Consider the following 20976-nt stretch of genomic DNA (forward strand, 5'->3'; position numbering starts at 1 on the left):
TGAAATATAAATGAAAAAAACAAATAGAGGTATAGACTAAACAGTTTTAAAATTTACCCCTTCCCGCAGATGTCACTATGGTTGATCATTGGGACAGTTAAGTCACTCAGTCACTCGACTTCGAAAACAATTTATTCATTTTTTAGCTATTTAAATTCTATATTTTCATAATTAGGTAAACCAAGTCACTGTTTCGTTTTCAATTGATAAAACAATAATAAATCATAAAAATTTTCAACATTTTGTATTCTGAGAGAATTGAGTGAATAGACTTAAGCTGGGAATACATAAAGCGCTTATTTGGCTGGCTTAAGTCATCGGCTGGCTTCTTCGGAAATGAAAGAAGGAGCCTCGGGCCAAAATCGAACTAGGTCAACCTAAAATTCCTTTGTTCCTCTACGAAGAAGCCAGCCGATGGCTTAAGCCAGTCAAATAAGCGCTTTATGTATTCCCAGCTTTATGCTCTCTCACTGCATGAACGACATCTATTGAAGCAGTTTTTTTTTCGAAGATAACAGATGAGACAACTTTTTAGCCTATGCCTTTATTTGTCTATGCTACCGGCAGGCTTCCAAGATTGTAGAGCTCAAAACGTTCTATCTGTAACTGTCTCTTTTGATTTCATGAAGTATTAAGGAATGATAGCACAGGGTCTCGTCAATTTTCTTTGTCTGGACTATAGAACCCTATCAATCAAGTGTTTTATTGTGGTTAATGGTTATTCGTTCACAAATCACAATTTCCGGTATACTTTAATATAAATGGCGGTTAATGGACGTTCTTTAAGATTTGAAAATATAAATAATTTATATTGCCATTATAATAAAGATGTTTGTATATAATATTAATAGTAAAGATGACGATAAAACCATGGTAGAAGTAAGAAGGTAATCTCGTTCTTTTTATTCAGTTAGATTTGACAAGGTAAATTACAGAAAATGCAGAACTGGGTCCCAATTCTTGTTCTATGCAAAATGTGTAATGAAACCTTTTTGAAAGGAAAGTAATGTTAAATGCAAAATTGTATCAAGGGAATATTTTTCATTTCATACTTTCATAGAACAAGATTTTAGATCGATTGTACCATGCCAGAAATTTTTGAATTTTATGTTTCAATTACTATCTCAAAGCAGATTTCCCCAATTATTAAATTCTTCCAAACTCAAAATTAAATTATAACAACAATGACATAAATAAGATGACGTACATATGCCCATAAGTGCATCAATGTCTATGACTTGCCATTTTTAAGCGTACAATGTCACAACTAATTAATTTTCTGTGTTTCTCTGATTATAGTTTTGTGTTGTGTTGTCCCGCAAAAGATATCAAATGTAGATCGTTATAATTGAGGACAATCTCAATTAAAAATTGTAAGTAAATTTACTTAAATATTTGCATCAAAAATGTTATCATAACAAGATATGTTGTGGTAACGAATTGGAAGAGGGTGGAATGTAAAATTATATGTGCATGTAATTTGCTTACAATGTAAACAAAAAGTTAGATACGAACTGATGGTGGAATGCAAAAAAATGAAACACACACACATTTAATGAGAATCTTTAGTCAACTTGTGTAAACAAAATTTGTATTGTATTCTGAAACTTTGATGGTAGGTGAAGCTAATGAGTTTTCTACCAAGATTGGGATAATCAAAGGGTAATATTTCAAATAACAATGCTAGAAAATATCAAAAACTGGTCATCAGTTTCCCAAAAGGCAATAAATATGACTCTGTCGATTGGGCGCCAAACAACGTATTACTTCATTATTGGCCATTACTTTTGTTTCTGTTATCAAAACCCCCCAACCACCTTAGCAACTACATTTATCCAAGTGCCAATACACCCACTTTTTTATTTATCACATGTGTATTTATATCTCATTTGTTGTAGGGCATCGGCTAATACGTTTGATGCAAATTCTTACCGGCACTAACTTTCGTGGTCAATGAATGACGTCGGCAATGTAATCTAATACGTTGTTGTTATTTATAAATACTATATAGATATATTGTTAATTGATTTTCAATAGGAAGACGAAAAAAAATAGCTGACAACAATTATTAAATAATGAAAATATTTTATTGAGCAGAGATGGGAGTATTTAATTAATGGAAATATGTAATGAAAGTTTGTGTTTAAAGTTGAGGGAGATACAAAATCCTTGTTTCGTAAAATAAATGATTTAATAAAATACCTTATTTAAATTGTCATTTGTACAGGGTGAGATAAAAAAAACTGCAATCAATTTCAGACTTCTGTCATTTCTAAGCCACTCGTCCGACAGCTGTTAAAATTATTCCAGTGACAGCTCACTACATTGTTTACAAGCGCATAAAAGCATTTCGGTGAGAAATTTCCAGAAAAAAAGTTATTCGTGATGGAATTCAGGCGTGATAGTGTGATTTCTTTCTATTTGGCTGGAGAACCACAAGTGGCTATGGTTCGAGTACTCCAGCATTTAAATGTGAATAAATCTTTTGTGTCTCGTACCATCGCTCGTTACCGTGCGATACTGGTAACGTAGCCCGATGTCAAGGAAGTGGCCGGAAGAAAACAGCAACATCAGCAGAAATGGTTCGAAAAGTAAAGAAGCGACTTGATCAAAACCCGCGTCGCAGTGGTCGAAAAATGGCTCGTGAGCTGAATATATCGCAATATTTCAAAAATGAGCTCGGGGTAAAGCCATTGAAATTCAAAAAAGTGCAAGAACTTACACCGCAACAGAAAGAAAATAGACTTAAAAGAGCTAAAGAGTTGCTTACCTTGACATTCGTTGTCCAGCAGTTTGTAAACAAACAAAATGATCGTGTTTACTTGGCAAAGAGGTCGGCTGAAAATCTGCACCTTCGGTTGGCCACCAGAAGCCACCAAGCGCCGTCCATGGTAATGGTGTTAGCCGCCATAACAGCCGATGGTCGCTCTCCGCTCGTATTAATCGACCGTGGCATCAGAATAAATGCCGAATATTATAGCGAAAATATTCTGAAGGGTGGGGCACCCATACATTTTGGCCGCAACCTTGGACATTCCAACAGGACTCAGCATCATCGCACTCAGCACGCGCCACCCAAGAATGGTTACAAAATGAGGTTGCTCGCTTCATTTCCAGCGCACAATGACCAACAAAATCTCCGGATACCACTCCGTTGGACAATTGTGCCTGGAGTATTTTGGAAAGCAAGGTTGGCATGAAAAAAAAAAAAAACAAAGTGTCGATCACCTCAAGCAAGCGTTTCACCGGGAATTGGCCAAAATACAGCGGAGCAACATTCGGGGAGCGTGTGACGGTTTCATTGGCCGTTTTAAGGCCATAATTTGTGCCAAAGGTGACCAATTCGAAAAAATCTAAACTTATTCTAAAATTTGTTGCTATTTCCGACATTTTTTGCTTTCATTCAATAAAATTAAAAAAAAATTATGGCGTTGACTTTTTAGCATTTTTTATCTCATCCTGTACGGTTTACATGACGTATACATTTGAATCGACATCTGAAAGTGGATTTAGTAGTCTAAACGTGCTCTATCTCTTAATTTAGTGCCAGTGTCAATATAGCATCTCTTGACAGCTTCTGACTTAAAGATTATGTTCACAATATACCAGTAGAGGTGAGAAGACATAAATAGCTTTTTTGGCTGGCTTAAGTCATCGACCGGCTTCTTCGGAAAAAAGAACAATGGATTGCCAAAATCGAACTAAGTCAACCTAAAACTCATTTCTTCTTTTCCGAAGAGGCCAGACGATGCCTCAAGTCACTTAAAAAAGCTTTTAATGTATTCCTACCTTAAAAGCATAAATAACTACCAGAGACGTATTTAAATTAGGTCGTACTTGCTTTGCAATTATCTTGTACAACATATGTTGGCATGTAGTATTATTTATGTGTTCCTTTCATTACACCCTCAGAATATCAATTAAGGTGAGAGTACATAAACAGCTTTTTTGATTGGCTTAAGTCATGGGTTGGCTTCTTCGTAGATTAACAAAGGAATTTTAGGTTGACTTAGTTCGATTTTTTCTTTTCCGAAAAGGTCAGAGTTTTAGGTTGACTTAGTTCGATTTTGGCCCTACGCTTCTTTGTTCTTTTACGAAGATGCCAGCCGATGACTTAAGTCAGTTAAAAAAAAAACGTTTTATGTATTTTCACCTTAAGAGCATAGATAACTACCAGAGCCGTATTTAAATTAGGTCGTACTTGCCCTATACTTGTCTTGTACTACGTATATTGGCATGTAATGCTATTTATGTGATCCTACCTCTACTCCCTTAGAATATCAATTAATTTCCTAAAATCAGATTAAAATACGCTTACAAACAACTAATTCCTTTAAATAAATGAGCTAATTTATTAAAAAAAATAAATATTAAGTATCACTCAAACGATAACAGTCCTACCTACCAAAAATAGATTTTGAACTTTGTTCACGAAAATAAATGTTTATTTATTTTTTTCTTGAGACCGATATCTCTATGCCATCCATCTCTGACATTACGATAAACTAATGACAGCTTATGATAGGGTAGACCCCCACCTGCTAAGAAAAGAAGATAACTTTCATTCATGTGAATTGGAACAACAACAATAACAACAGAAAATAACAACAATATATATTTTTTGTTTTGATCTAACACGACGACGGTACGAGCAGAAGGTGGACTTCGGAGCGGTGCCAAAAGTCAGCCTACTAGCGTGTGAAATGTGATGAATACCACGAGCAAATTACTCATCACGGTGTTCACTGCGAGAGCGATGGCAAATGACAAATTCGCGGCAAGAGGCAAAACACTGAAACGTCAAATATTGAGACACAACACAGCACAAAGGTTTGTCGATGGGTTGGCTTGCATTCAGAACTTGTCAAAACTGCGAACGTAGCGGTTAGACGTTTTTAATGAGTAAACGGTAGATGATTTGAGTTTTGAAACTTTTTCTTGCGGTTGATTTCGTAAATGTCGATTTGGCGCGCGATCGGAAACATATTGAGAAAAAAATAGTGAAGAGTTATAAAGAAATCAAAGTATGAAAATATAAGAGTGTAGATAAATTAAGTGCTGAAATAAATTAGAAATTAAAAATATTACAAAATAATTTAAGAAAAAAGAAGTGAAATCAAGTGAAAAAAATATTTTGTGTAAGTGTTGTTATTTTGAAAGTACCTAAATCTTGTTTCCTAAACATAACATCTAAAAATCTTTCAAATTCCGAGAAAATTTCTTTTTTTTCCGGAAAAATAAATAAATAATTTCGTGCTAATAAAATAAAAGTGAGAGTACAGAAACAGCTTGAAATCTTCGCATGGCATATTTTGTGACATATCATAAAGGGATGCGAGAGCCGCATTCAAATCCTGTCGTCGTTGTTGCTTATAATTTGACATTAAAATGCCTAGCCATGATGCCAAGCTACTTATGTCCCCTCACCTAAAGTTTGGGAAATCTTTGAAAGTTGAGAAAAAAACCATAACATTTATTAGTAATGTATTGTTGACGCCCCGTGTGAAATATGTTTAAAAATTTTGGAAAAATATCTCAGTTTCTCTATGATAAAGGATTCGGTACATTTGCGAAATAGTTAAATATACCCCAATTCCAGTGTGTACCACGTCTTTATTGAAGTTTATGTGAAGAAGTTTTTTTATGGATTTAAACTCGCTTATGCGGAGCATTTTCGAAGAACTATGGGAATTTATTTAGGAAAACATCAAACACATATGTATTCCTTTCTGTCTTAAGTAATTTTCTGTTTTTTTTTTTTGGTAAAATAACAAAGGTTGACTTGTTTCAATTTTCATAATTTACATTAGGTCACACTAATCCTTTTGTCCTTTTCCCAAAAAAAGAGCTTTTGACTTATGACAGAAAACAATTGTTTCTATGGATTCTCACTTTTAAGGCGAGAATTCATAAGACGCCTTTTTGACTGGCTTAAGTCATCGGCTGGCTTCTTCGGAAAATAACAAAGGAGCCTAAAGCCAAAATCGAACTAAGGCAACCTAAAATTCCTTTGTTTCTCTAAGAAGAAGCCAGTCAAAAAAGCTTTTTATGTATTTCACCTTAAAGCGGACTTAAGAAAGCATTGTATAAATTTGAACTAGTGAACCCTAAAGTGATTCATTTTTATCGACTCTATCATGGTAGAACACTTGGGAACATTGATATGTCAAATTATTTTTAAATGTTTATTAAAAAATAAGTAGATTTGTATATTTTTTCTATACGGCGCCAATTAGAGTTTGTTATGATAAGCATTTTTTTAACAATTTTTACAAAATTAAAAACTTTCAATTTCAAAAGCGATTTGACATTTCATTGTTCCAGCAACTGTGTCGATGCGACTACCTATCTATCTATCAAACATAGTATGGAGCGTATATTAAGTTTGTCATTCCGTTAGGCCCGTCAAAGTATATATATTCTTGATCAGTATGCAATTAAAAGTCGATTTAGCCATGTCTCTCCGTCTGTGGGAATCACTCTAGAGTCCGAACGCAGTGATGTAAGTAGACAAAATTTCACTCAAATTCATTTTGGTCCGTAGAATTGTTGGAAGTGAAAATGGGCTAGCGTTATGGTATGGCCTCCATATAATTATATTTGCGGATTTAAGGCGTTTGTGGATTTTTGCTGCATATTTGTTTGTGTTCCCAGTAGTAATAGGTCCTTGGAGAAAACTGTACATATAGTCCCAAGTTTTGTTATGGACCCCATATAACTGTACCTCGTGATATTCGATATTTTGCTAATTTTAGAAAACAATTTCAACGGGATTATTTAAAAATTATTTGGTGTTGTCGGTGCCTACTATCGTCTCTAATAGGAAATTATGTACTTATGCTCACATTTTTTTTTCGTATAGCCCCGTTATAATTGTAGCTAACGTTATTCGATAATTTGATAATCTATGTCACCCCTTTCACAGGAACTGTTTCAAATTTGGTATTTGGAGTTGGTAATGGGTACCTCTTCCTATGACAGAAAATTGCCAGGTCCACGTTTTCGTATATCACCCATATAACGGTAGCACTCGATATATGGTATTTTGCCAATTTTAGAAACATTTTTCAATGGAAATTTCTCAGAGTTGATATTTGGAAATTATAATAGGCACCGCCATCTCTAGCTATACAGGTCCACGTTTTCGTAAAGCCCCAAGTTCTTTACAAATCATAGAGGGTATACAAATTCGGAACATAGTTTCTTTTTTACATGTTTACATGGTAGAAGAATACAGATAGATGCATCGACGCTTGGGAACATTGATACGTCAACATTTTTAGAATCTTTTTTTCCAATCGGAGATTTTACAAATTTGAATAATTCTTCATACAATAGCAATGAAAAAATTTCGAATATTCGAAAGAAAATTACTTGGCTTATGTAAGCAGGCTTTAAGGGGATTAAAGGTAGCTTAAGGCTTATTTGCACATCCTGTTAGAGGAATATGTAAAATAAAATTTTCACAGTTTATATTTAGTATTTTTATAGCATACTTTTGAGCACTTCCAACAATTTTTATACCCTACACCACAAGGTGGTCAGGGTATTATGTCTTTGTGCATTTGTTTGTAACAGGCAAAAAGAAACGAGATAGACCCATAGTTCCTTTTGATGATCTGCATAGAATCACTCTCTGAGTTGATTTATGCATGTTAGTCCGTCTGTCCGTCCGTCCGTCTGTCCATGTATCCTTGTGAACAAAATGCAGGTCGCATTTATTATCCGATTGAGATGAAATTTTGCAAACAACATTTGTTTGACCCAAGGACGAATCCTATTGAAATTGGAGATAATCGGTAAAAATTTAGATATAGCTCCCATATATATCTTCTTCCGATTTGCCTTTTATTGTGCACCAAACGTGTAATATCAGCCCGAATAGTATGGAATTTTGCACATACAACCAAATTAGGCCTGAAAATAAGTATGCCAAATTTTCAGATTTGGATATAGCTCCCATATATAACTTCGTCCGATTTACCTTTTATTGTGCACCAAACGTCTAATATTTGTACAAATGGGATGGAATTTGGCACATACGACCGAATTTAGTCTAGAAGGTAGTATGTCAAATTTGGTGAATATCGGTTCAGATATAGCTATAGCTTCCATATATATTATTCATCCGATTTGTTATATTTGTTACCCACAACCGTAATATGCACTCCGTAACAACGATATTCAGGGAAATATATCAAATACAGCTCAGAAATATCTTTGCCAAATTTTATCAAAATCGGTTCAGATTTGGATATAGTTCCCATATATATTTTTATCCGATTTCAAATTAATTTCGCACCAAATGGGCAATATTTAGTCCTTTGAATTTTAAATTATAATTATAATCATAGCGTGTATGATTGAATTCTCCCATAAAAACTTTTAATTATTAAGTGGAGCTCAACTAAATTAGTAAAGTGGTGTAGGGTATCATAAAATCGGGCCCGCCCGACTTTAGGACTTTCTTTACTGGTTTAATTTAAAAGAATCTGAATCTACACTATATAGTGCTACATTTTTACTATACTTATAATATAAATATATTTATTTATGCTTAACAATAAATGGTTTGTTTTAGTTTAAAAAAAATCGTGATATAGCGCCGAAGAGTATGCTATAAAAATGAAAAAGATAAATGTTTCTCAAAAAAATTCTGATTGGCTTAAGTTATCGGGTGGCTTCTTCGTAGATGAACAATGGATTTTTAGGTTAACATGGGTCGATTTTGGCCCTTCGCTCCTTTTTTATTTTCCGAAGAAGCCAGCCGATGACTGAAGCCATTCTGAAAAGTGTTTTATGTATTCTCACCTTAATTCTTTAAACATTCAATGAAACTCGTTTAAATTGTTACACTAAAATGGCAAAATATTATCCTCTTCTTCCCAGTGAAATCTCCAGGAAGAGAATTCTTTCTGTAACTATCTTCAATACCATAAATATTTATGGATCTAAGCATTTGAATTTTTTAAGCAACAAGTGTTAATTGATTTTTTTCCTTAAAATTTTCAACTAAATATGGAAGAAATATAAAATTAAAGAGAAATAAAAAAAATCATTTAGTCTCGTTTATAAAAGGAAGGCCACATCCAAAACCGAAGTGGCAAAATCATGCAAAAAGTATCATCAGCAAAAATGGCACAAAACAAAAGGGAATCAAACTGGAGTATGGAATCAGTAGCAACAGTTTGTTGCTGCAACAGCTCCTCCCACCTCGACCGCTAGTACCAACCCCGCCATGAGCAGCAGCACCAGCATCAATGCCATCAGAATAGTCATATGAATATTTATTTGGATAACACCACTCCCCCAAAAGAAAAACTAGAAAAAACCCCAGGTCGTTAAAGTGGGGTACTGCCACCCCAGCCCCCCTCTAGACGAGAAAATAACTTCCCCTTCATCTTACTTTTAGTGATATTGTTGTTGTTTTGTTTTTGTCATTCTCATTATCATATAGGCACGCATTTGCAACAGTTAACACTTGTAGGATTCCCGGTAGTAACAGTGGCAAGGGGGGGGGGGGGGTGTTGTTAACGGTTGTAAGGATACTACGATGAGGCCAACAATCCAAACATGTAGTTTGTGTTGTTGCGACCCTTAGCCATTTGATTGTTTCGATTTGATGTGCGCGCATCTTTTCCATGGCATTTCACCTCGGTTCCGTATCCTGTTGGCTCCTTCGTTCGTTCCTTCGCTTGTGATTCGTGTTTACGATATGCTTGTGATGATGATAATGATATTTCGTCGTGCTACGTTGAGTGTATAAAAGGCCTTCACGTTAACGTTAGCTCGTCAGTCCGCTGTGTGCGTTACGGGATTTTGTAACGATTTTAGTTTTGAATTTTGTTTCATAAACTGTAAAAAAATTAAAAAAAATATATTAAAATTATTAAAAAAAAAATATCAAATAAATTTAAAAACTTTGTGTAAATAATAAAATATAAGAGAAAAAAATTGTGTCAGTGCAAAAAGTACAATAAAATATTGAGTTTAAGTTTCCGAATAGTTTAAATTTCGTTTGAAAATAATTGTTAAACTGTTTTCTTACGAAAAAAATTGAATTCAAAAATATTCCAACAATTTTTTGGGGCAATTGTTAAAAAGGTTTGTATTTTAATTTCCAAATTTTTATGTGGTGCATAATCTTAGAAAAAGAAAAATAAAATAGTTTTGAAAAAAATATTTGTTGAGTTTAATTTTCTATTATTTAATTTTCTAGCACTTTAAATTTTTTTGTAATGGTTATTAAATTTTAAAATTGACTGGGAATTTTATGTATATATTTTGCTTTTTGGATTTTAATTCTAAATTATTCTGATTTAAAAAATAAAGTTAAAAATCGTTAGGAAAACTATTTCCTTCCTGCTTCTAAATTATTTAAATTTATATTTATCTAAAAAAATTAATGACACTTTTTTCAATTAAAAACACGTAAAAATCTCTAATTGTGACATAGAGAAAATATTTTCTTATTTAATTCAGACAAAAAGGGATTCAAATTATATATATATTGAAGATAATTAAAAATTATGACAAAGAAAAAGTTTCTCATTGGGTTCAGATCATGGTAGAAGAATATAGGTAGACGCATCGACGCAGCTGCTGGGACAATGAACTGTCAAACCAATTTTGGAATGGAAAATGTTGAATGAAAAATTATTTAAATTTGTAAAAATTGTTGAAAAAGCCATATTATAATAACCTCCGAATGACGTCGTATTAGAAAACATATAAAAATCTACTTATATTTGAAAAGAAATTTCAAAATTTTTGACATATCAATGCTCCCAAGCGTTGATGCATCTACCTGTATTTTTCTACCATGGTTCAGATATTTTACACATTTTTGGTGCATACTTTTAGGTAAAGAAAACATTAAATTTTGGTAGAAGAAATAAATATTTTTTGAATTTCGCAATATTTTAAATTCGAGTGGTTTTGTGAAAAAAAAAAATCAATTGAATTAATTGAAAATAATTAAAACTTTCCGAAATTATTTGCCTTAATAAATGATAAATACTTTTGTCTAAATCTAAAAAAATCGAAAAAAATGTTTTTCCGGTTCTTCAAAAATGTTCACAAATTTTTGAAAAAGTAAAATTATAGTTAGCGCTTTCACGGTAGTTTTTCCTTTAAATAAAAAATTTATGTAAATATTTAAAAAAAGTATAGATTTTTTTATTTTTTTGCATAGGTCTTTTGTGGATGAAATAAAATATATAACGTCAGTCAGAGTCATACCAAAAGTGTCGTCTTCATATTTCGCATTTAACATATTTATAGCATACATTTAAGCATTTCTAACAATTTTGGGAATTTAAATGATAGTCTCTTCCAGAACTACAAAAATGTAAAAGTATCGAAAAATAAATTGCAAAACAAGTAGATTTTTGCAGATTTTGGAACAGAGCAAGAGTGCAAAACTTTTTACTACTATAACCGATGTCCAATTCTGAACCGATTTTCATGAAATCTGACGTATCTGACTGATACCCAATAACATTGAAGAGAAGGATTAATTCATTCCATTTTGGTCGATATTAGCAATTATTTGCACAATAAACCTGAAATCGGATTAAGAATATATATGGGAGCTATATCCGAATCTTAGCCGTTATCGATAAAATTTGGCAAGCGTATTTCCGAGCTCTATAAGATATCTGGTACCAAATATCATTGTTGTCGCATGCATATTACGAATGTGAGGGACTTAAAGACCAAATCGGATATACGGGACCTATTGTTATATCTGAACCGATTTTCACCAAATTTGATGTACTTACTACTAGACTGAATTCGTTCGAATGTGCCAAAATTCAGGTCATTTTGAAAGATATTGGCCATTTGGTGCATAATTAACCCAAAATCGTTTGAAAATATATACGGGAGCCATATCTAAATTTGAACCGATTCTCACCAATTTCAACAGGGTTCGTCCTTAGGCCAGGCAAATGATTTGTAGAAAATTTCATCTCAATCGGATAATAAATGCGACCCACATTTTGTTCTGAAGAATACATAGACAGATGGACGGACAGGAGTACAGACGGACTGACATGCATAAATCGACTCAGAAAGTGATTCTATCTAGATCCTCAAAAGTATATATGGTATCTATCACCCTTACCACTATGTGGTAGAGGGTATAAAAACTTTTAAACATTTTTAAAATTTTGAAGCCAAGAATTAAAAAAAATTGCAAATCTAATATATTTTTGCTGATGCTGGACCCAGCAAGATTGTACAACTTAGCATTCTTTGATATCATATAGGAAAAATCGGTTATTGTAGTAAAAATGTTAATTCTTTTGCAGGTTCTAAAACGGAGCATATATAATATACTTGTACTATAATTATACAGTGCTTTCGCTAAAAATATATTAATTTAAGCTATGGTACGAAGCGCTTCGTTTTAGTTTCAAAAACTGTGGGATCGCCGAAAAGTATGCTGTAGATATGCTAAAATAATTGTGGAAATATTCACTTTACATTTGACTCTAACATGATGTTTAAACTCGCCTTAACATTGATTTTGATTCCCCTCTTTTAGGTTATTCTTAAAACAACTTCTATCCATTCCTTTTCTTCAAGTTTTTGCTCCCTACTTTTGGAACAAATGGTATTTCATTGTACTGTAACATTGTAAATCAAGGATTATAATTCTGACACAATTTCCTGATTGTGTGCTGCATACTTTTAGGCAAATACTTAAATTAGCCCACATTTGTATAATTTGTGTTAAAAACTTTTTCAAAATAATAATTAGACTAGAGATAATAAAAAAGGTTCCATAAAAATTCACGAAATGCTAATTTTTATTTCAAAATCATGGTTATCCACCCATTCAGATTTTTTGAGATGTATAGGACATGACTTTGAAAAGAAATCTTGATCTTTCATTAATTGTTCACGTTTTCATTTATTTATTCAAATTCAATGCAACAAGTTGTTTTGTTTATTTGTTGATTGAAATGCCAAAATATGCATTTATTTTGATAGTAGTTCTGATATTACAATCCATACAGGTAGATATCTCCAATTGCAATTTTCTCTAACTTATCCTACCTTGTCTTCATTGTACCATGGGTAGATACTATTTTTAGTCTTTCTTTTTGTTTGACATCCAATTAAATCCACATGCAACAATTCATGGTTCTTAGTACAAAAATAATTCATATTTTTCCGAAAATACATTTTCCTATAAATGTTAATTTAGGTTCTTTTTTTTATTGAGAATATGCGTGAATAAAATTTATGAGAAATGTTTATACTTATTCGAACAATAATTGGTTTTTTAATGCACTTACGTGGGGAACCACTTAAAATGAACACTTTCATTCCGGAGGCAAAAATACTGAGTCAGAACTTTGAGTTGGCGGTTTTTTTTTTCTTTGAAAACATAAAAACAATGCATCACGTGAAATATTTGTTTATTTTGATTAACATTTTTTAAATGTTTTAAATGTGGGGAAAGGTTGTTATCACTTATCGTTCTTCATTAAAAAATGTTGCGTCTATTTATTAAAAAAAAAAAAAAAAAAACTTTTGTCAACCTTTCTTTAAAGCATGCGATTGTCGCAACATTTCTTATGGACCATTTGTTGTTAGTTTATTGCATAAAAAATTGTTTTCTTTTTCGATATTTTCGATCGATGGCATTTTCTAAAAAAAGTGGTTATTAACAATATTTTCATTACGAAAGATTTTTACCGAAGACATTTCCTATAGAAAAATAGATTATCGACGGCATTTACTGTAAAAAGTTTTGTTATGGATAACAGTTTCTGAAGAATGTTATTGACAATAGTTTTTTTAAAAATAAGCATTTTTATGGTTTGGATTTCTACTTTCTCTGAGAAAAGCGGTTTATCGACAACATTTTCTAACGAAAAGATGGTTACTGACAACATTTTCTAAAGAAAAGTTGGTTATCGACAACATTTTCTAAAGAAAAGTTGTTTATCCACAAATTTTTCTAAAGAAAGGTTGTTCATCGACAACATTTTCCACAGAAAAGTTGGTTTTTGACAACATTTTCTAAAGAAAAGTTGGTTATCCACAACATTTTCAAACGGAAAGTTGGTTATCGACAACAATTTCTAACGGAAAGTTGGTTATCGACAACATTTTCTAAAGACAAGTTGTTTATCGACAATATTTTCTGTAAAAAAATTGTTTATCGACAACATATTCAAAAGAAAACCAGGTTATTGAGAATATTTCCGCAAGAAAAACTAGTATCGACCTCATTTTCCGTACTATTTATTTCTCCCGACAATATTACCTATAGAAAAACAGATTATCGATGGAATTTTATGTAAAAAGTTTTGTTATCGATACAATTTTCTAAAGAATATTTAGTTGTTGATTTCTTTGTGGAAAATTTGATTGTATAAATGTTATTTTTTTATGAAAAAAAAACTTGCCATCGATTTCCTTATCAAATATTTTCATCGGTCTCTTTTAAAGCAACAATGTAAAATGTAAAAGAACTGCAAGAATGTAAAAGTTTTTACTACGATTTTCCCTTTATAATATCGAGAAAAATTGCGAAACTAGTGGATTTTTGCAGGTTCTGGAACAGATCATATCTGTTATTATTGGTGTTTTTTTTTATCGATTATATATTCTACAGAATGAGTAGCTTTGGAATATTTTTATTTTATAGAGCTCAAAGGAAAATATAGTTATCGGTAACTTTTTCTATAGAAATAATTAGTGCCAGTTGTTGTTTCTACATAAAAAGTGGTTGCAAATGGTAATCGATGTCTTTTTCTATAGAATAACTTGTTATCAATGTTACATTTACTATACAGAAGGTTATTATCGGTGAAGGTATCTATAGTGTAACTTATTATCGGTCACTTTTCCCACAGAAAATTTAGTTTTCGGCAACTTCTTACATGGAACAAATTGTTATCGGTAACTTTTTCTGCAGGGAAAGTTGACAACGTCGACTTTTCTTATAGAAAAATTTCTATCGACGACATTTTCCTCAGAAAATGTGGTTATCGATTATCTTTTTTCCTTTTTTTTTAAATTTTCATTGATGGCTTTTCCTGTAGGAAAGTAGTTAGCTGTGGCATTTTTAAAGAAAATATTGTTATGGGCGACGATTTCGGAGTCTTTAAAAAAAATTGTTATTCTCAGCTTTTTATAAAAAATGTTGTTGTATTTTTCTATAGAAGAAGTCGTAAAAAAATGTTCTTTCTATAGAAAAAGTTGTTATCGCTGGTTTTTTTATGTGGAAAATGTTGTTGTCGATAACCTATTGTAAGCAAAAAATTATTGTGTTATCGTTATTTTTTTTTCGATGTAAAAAAGTTGTTATCAAGACTCCCATGGAACAAATTGTTATCGGTAACTGTTTCTGCAGAGAAAGTTTTTCGGTTTTAAAATAAACTTTGTTAAAAGCAACTTTTCTACTCAACATGTTATCGGTGTCTTTTTCAAAGAAAAAATAGTTATTCTCAGCTTTTTCTTCAAAAAATGTTATAATCGGTGGTTTATTCTGAAGAAAAAGTTGTTATCGCTGGCATTTTATATTGAAAAGTGCGTTATCGGCGACTTTTTCTATAAGAATGTTTGTTATCGTCGATTTTTTCTATAGAAAAATTTGTTATCGTTAGTATTTTCTATAGAAAAAGTCGTTATTTGTAACGTCTTCTAAAGAAATAACCGTTATCGACGAATTTTTCTATTGACAAATTTGTTATCGTTATTTTTTTCTGTGGAAAAAAAGTTGCTATCGAAAACTTTTCTATAGAAAAAGTTGCTTTCACTGGACAATCGAACAGTGATATCAACTTTTTCGATAGAACAAATTCATAAAAATTAGTTATGGGTTTTTTGGAGAAAACAATTGTTATCGATATTTTAGAAGTAGAAAATAATTGTGAGTTTTGCCTTGTTAAGGCGAAGATCATATGTTTTATGATTTATGTGTTTGTTTTCTCTTTCGAGACGAGCTTAATGATCTGAAATTTGCAGTGAAAACGAAAGCCAGATAGACACTATCACACACTTACCACTATGAGACGCGTTTCGCTGTTGGTTAAGCGGCTAGAAAATAATTGTTATCGATTACATTTTGAGAAGTAGCCCCCTTGTTTGCAGTCCTTCTTTCAATGGAAAGAACTGTTGTCGGCAAGATTTGTTATTAAAAACTGTTTATCGATAACAATTACTGTAGATGAAGATAATTCCTCAGTTTTAGAAAATATAATATGCACTGTTCCAGAATCTGCGGAAACTTACTATTTTTGCTTTTTTTTTGATATCATAAAGGAAAAGTCGATTATTGTAGTAAAAAATTACACATTCTTGCAGTTTTGGAACATACCAAGAATCTACTTATTTTTTTCGATATCATAAAAGGAAAATCATTTATCGCCTTTTTTAAACATTTTGTCTGTTCCAGAAACTACAAGAATCTACTAGTTTTTTGGTATATTCCAGAACTGCAAGAATCTAAAAGTTTTGACTACGATAACCGATTTTCCCTTTATAATATCGGGAAAAATTTTTGTAATTTTTTCAATATCAGGAAGAAATAATATTTTAAAGTAGTAAAGAGTTTTACATTCCAGCAATTCTGCAACAGATCAATTCTTGCAGTTTTGGAACAGATCAAATTTCATATTATTCTATCAAAAAATTTCAATTTTTTCAAACCTATTAATCAAATATTTGTTTCATAAAATATTGTCATATTCCAACCCACTGTTCAGCATCGTCAAAACAAATGTTTAAAAATATCTTAATTGTTTGAATATTTTTGAAATTGTTTTCTAATTATTGTCAGAAGTACAGCAGACAACAATTGTTTGTTTATCTTTAACGCTCCGTTTGTGGAGGGAGGGCGCTAAGAAATTTGATTGTATTTTTGTGTGTATGTTTTGTTTCATTTAATACGCAACAGCAATAACAACAACAACACCAATTCGAGTGAGCAAAACAATTAAAAATACATTTCAGATTTAATCGCATTTAAGGTGACAACAAAGAGTAGATTTAATGCAAACTGGTTAGGAATGATTTAAATCTGTCTTGACGTATGATTAATGACCTTAGAATTGGGCGCCATAAGATCGACAAAAAAAAAACAGCAAACATCACAAGACGTAGTAGAGCGAGTGTGTTTTGATGTCAAAAAAAAAAATGTGGATTTTGATATTCATCAAAAACAAAAAAAAATTTTGAATGATAAAAAATCAGATTACGAAAAAAACAACAACAACGAGGGGAATTTATGACAACAAGAATTGGGTAAACAAAGCCCTCAATTTAGTCATGTTTTTTGAAGCCAATTATGCAGATTGTTCTGAAAAAAAAAACTAACATCATTTTTATGTAGGTTGTTGATGTCCTTGTTGTTGTTGTTAGTTTTTTTTGCCCGCCCAGCAAAAGGTAAACATAAATATATTTTAATTTTTATGTTTAATGCAATTTATAACTTCCCATTTTGTTGTTTTCTTTTTTTTTCTGCTTGCTCTGTGCAATTTTAATTACATCCTCCCACCAACATTATTGGCTAGGGATATAAAAAGGATCAACTACATTTGTGGATGTTTGCATACAGAAACACACACATACGCACCTTTCGATATGAAACCTTGTATCTGAGTTCAATATCAGAATTTATTACAAAATTTGTTTCCCCAATGCATGGACCATTATTTTGCCGGCTGTAGTCAAGGTCAGGGCCAGCAAGAACTTCCCATTGCCTGAAACAATTTTGCGGGTAAACAATTTGACTGGGTATTGCAATTAATTACAGAATGTTTAAACGTTTACAAATAGTTTAATTTGGTAATATTGAAATTATTCGTTCGCGCGCACACACTCACACATTATCGCACATTTGGAAGGATTTGGGGAAATGGATGGGGAGTTTAACGGTAAAACCATTATTAGAGAAAGTAGCCTGGAAGTTATTCGTAATGAAAGTTAGGTAGGCGAAACCCCCATTGACAAAAAAATTAACAAAAAACTCAAAATCTGAAAAATACCCGAAATTGGGGATTTTTAAAACATAATTTGGGAATTCCACAAAATTTCTTCAAATAGTGCAGGACTATTTTCTTCGTGTATAATCATAATTCAGAACCAAATTTAAAAAAAATTGAGATTTTAAAACTAAATTTGGGAATTTTAAACAAAGTATTCTAGTTGTGGAGGATGGTGTTTTTAAATCAATTCACAGACATTCTTTGGTGAAAATAATCAAAAAGTCGAAAAATCCCGCAAATCCCACAAAAATATTGAAAATCTAACAGAGGGGATCCACCAAAAATTTTGAAAATCCCAGAGAGGGGATTTTCATTTATAACATTTTTTTGTGAAATTTATGAAAATTAGGTTAATAATGTAGTATATTCTATGTAGAATCATAGTTCGGCATAAAATTGAAAAAAAAAAAAAAATCACAAAAATTGGGGATTCTAAAAATTAATTTGGGAATCTTAACAATGTCTCAAAATTGTGCAGGTTGGTTTCTTTAATCAATACACAGACATACTTTCGTGAAAGTAATCAAAGAGTCGAAGAATCCCGCAAATCCCAAAAAATATTTGAAAATCCCAGAAAAGGGATTTTAATTTATAACATTTTTTTATGAAAATGAGGTTAATAATGTAGTATATTCTATGTATAATCATAGTTCCGAACAAAATTTAAAAAAATCAAAATCCCAGAAATTGGGGATTTTAAAACAAAATTTGGGAATTTAAAACAAAATACCCAAATTGTGCGGGATTGTTTTCCTTAATCAATTCACAGGCATTTTTTTTTTTCAAAATAATCAAAAAGTCGAAAAATTCCGCAAATCCCACAAAATATTGAAAAATCCCACAGAGGGGATTTTCATTTATAACAATTTGTTGTGGAATTTATGAAAATGTGGCTAAAAATGGAATATATTTGATGTAAAATCTTAGTACGGCATAAAATGTAAGAAAAATCAAAATCCCAGAAATTGGGGATTTTTAAACTTCATTTGGGAATTTTGAAAATTTCCTCAAATTGTGCAGAATTGTGTTCTTTAATCAATTTACAGACATTCTATGATGAAATTAATTAAAAAGTCGAAAAATTCCGCAAATGCCACAAAAATATTGAAAATCCCAAAGTGGGGATTTTCATTTATAACATTTTCTTGTGGAATTTATGAAAATAAGGTTAATAATTTTGTAATTATAATTCGGAATAAAATTAAAGAAAAATCAAAATCCCAGAAATTGGGGATTTTTAAAACTCAATTTGGGAATTTTAAACAAAATACCCAAATTGTGCGGGATTGTTTTCTTTAATCAATTCACAGACATTCTTTGGTGAAAATAATCAAAAAGTCGAAAAATTCCGCAAATCCCACAAAAATTGTAAAAATCCCAAAGTGGAGATTTTCATTTATAACATTTTCTTGAGGAATTCATGAAAATGTGGTTAAAAATGAATGTATAATCATATTTCAACATAAAATGTAGAAAAATCAAAATCCCAGAAATTGGGGATTTTTGGAACTCAATTTGGGAATTATGAAAATGGTTTTAAATTTTGCAGGATTGTGTTCCTTAATCAATTCACAAACATTATTTCGTGGAAATAGTCAAAATGTTACTATTTGGAATATAATCATATCTCAGCATAAAATTGAAAAAAAAAATCCCAAAAATTGGGGATTTTAAAACTAAATTTGGGAATTTTAAACAAAGTACTTAATTTGTGCAGGATTGTGTTCTTTAATCAATTCTCAGACATTCATTGGTAAAAATAATCAAAAAGTTGAAAAATCCCACAAATCCCAAATAAATATTTGAAAATCCCAATTTCAAATATTTATAAAATTTTCTTGTGGAATTCATGAAAATGTGGTTAAAAATGAAATATATTTGATGTATAATCTTAGTACGGCACAAAATGTAAGAAAAATGAAAATCCCAGAAATTGGGGATTTTAAAACTAAATTTGGGAATTTTAAACAAAGTAGGATTGTTTACTTTAATCAATTCTCAGACATTCTATGGTGAAAAAAATCAAAAAGTAAAAAATCCCGCAAATCCCACAAAAATATCTGAAAATCCTAGAAAGGGGATTTTCATTTATAACATTTTGTTGTGGAATTTATAAATATATGATTAAAAATGGAATATATATGATGTGTAATAATAGTGCAGAACAAAATTAAAAAAAAAATCAAAATCCCAGATATTGGGGATTTTTAAGAAGCCAACTTGGGAATTTGAAAAATGTCTTTAAATTTTATAGAATTGTGTTTCTTTATCATTTCACAGACATTCTTTCGTCAAAATAATCAAAAAGTCGAAAAATTCCGCAAATCCCACAAAAATAATTGAAAATCCCAGAAAGAGGATTTAAATTTATAACCTTTTTTTGTGATATGTATAAAAATGTGTTTTAAAAATGTAATATATTTGATGTATAATCATATTTCAGGACAAAATTGGAGAAAAATCAAAATCCCAGAAATTGGGGATTTTTAGAACCCAATTTGGGAATTTTAAAAAAATGCACTCTTAAAATCAATAAATTTTATAATTCCCACAAAAATATTGAAAATCCCAGTAGTGGAGATTTTCAAATTTATGAATATAAAGTAAATAATGAAGTATATTTGATGTATAATTGTAGTGCAGAAACAAATTTAATGAAAATTTTTAAATCCCAGAAATTGGGTATTTTTGGGACTAAATTTTGGAATTTAAAAAATTAACTGAAAATGCTCAGTATTGTATTTTTTAATCAATTCACATAAATTTTTTTCGTGAAAAAAATCTTAAAATCGATAAGTCCTGCAATTCCCACAAAAATATTGACAATATAATTATAATGCAGAACAAAATTGTATGAAAGATTCAATATCCCAAAATTGGGGAATCTTTCTAATTTTTTTGGGAGTTGTAAAAATAACATAAAAAAGTTTAAAAAGTCTTTTTCTACCGGTACAGACAATATTTC

The 20976-nt window shown here is 31.1% G+C and overlaps 1 protein-coding gene across 1 annotated transcript in view; it reads left to right on the forward strand.

Annotated features, from left to right (window-relative positions):
- The first annotated feature begins 9949 nt into the window (after positions 1-9949).
- Positions 9950-20976, forward strand: part of LOC101901770 (sodium-dependent serotonin transporter) — a 42166-nt gene continuing 31139 nt past the window's right edge. Inside the window, exon 1 of the mRNA XM_059126255.1 lies at positions 9950-10104. The gene's annotated coding sequence lies outside the window, so the exon portion shown is untranslated. The remainder of the gene's footprint in view (positions 10105-20976) is intronic.

This window comes from Musca domestica, unplaced genomic scaffold, assembly GCF_030504385.1.
Source record: "Musca domestica strain aabys unplaced genomic scaffold, Musca_domestica.polishedcontigs.V.1.1 37, whole genome shotgun sequence".
NCBI lineage: Eukaryota > Metazoa > Arthropoda > Insecta > Diptera > Muscidae > Musca > Musca domestica.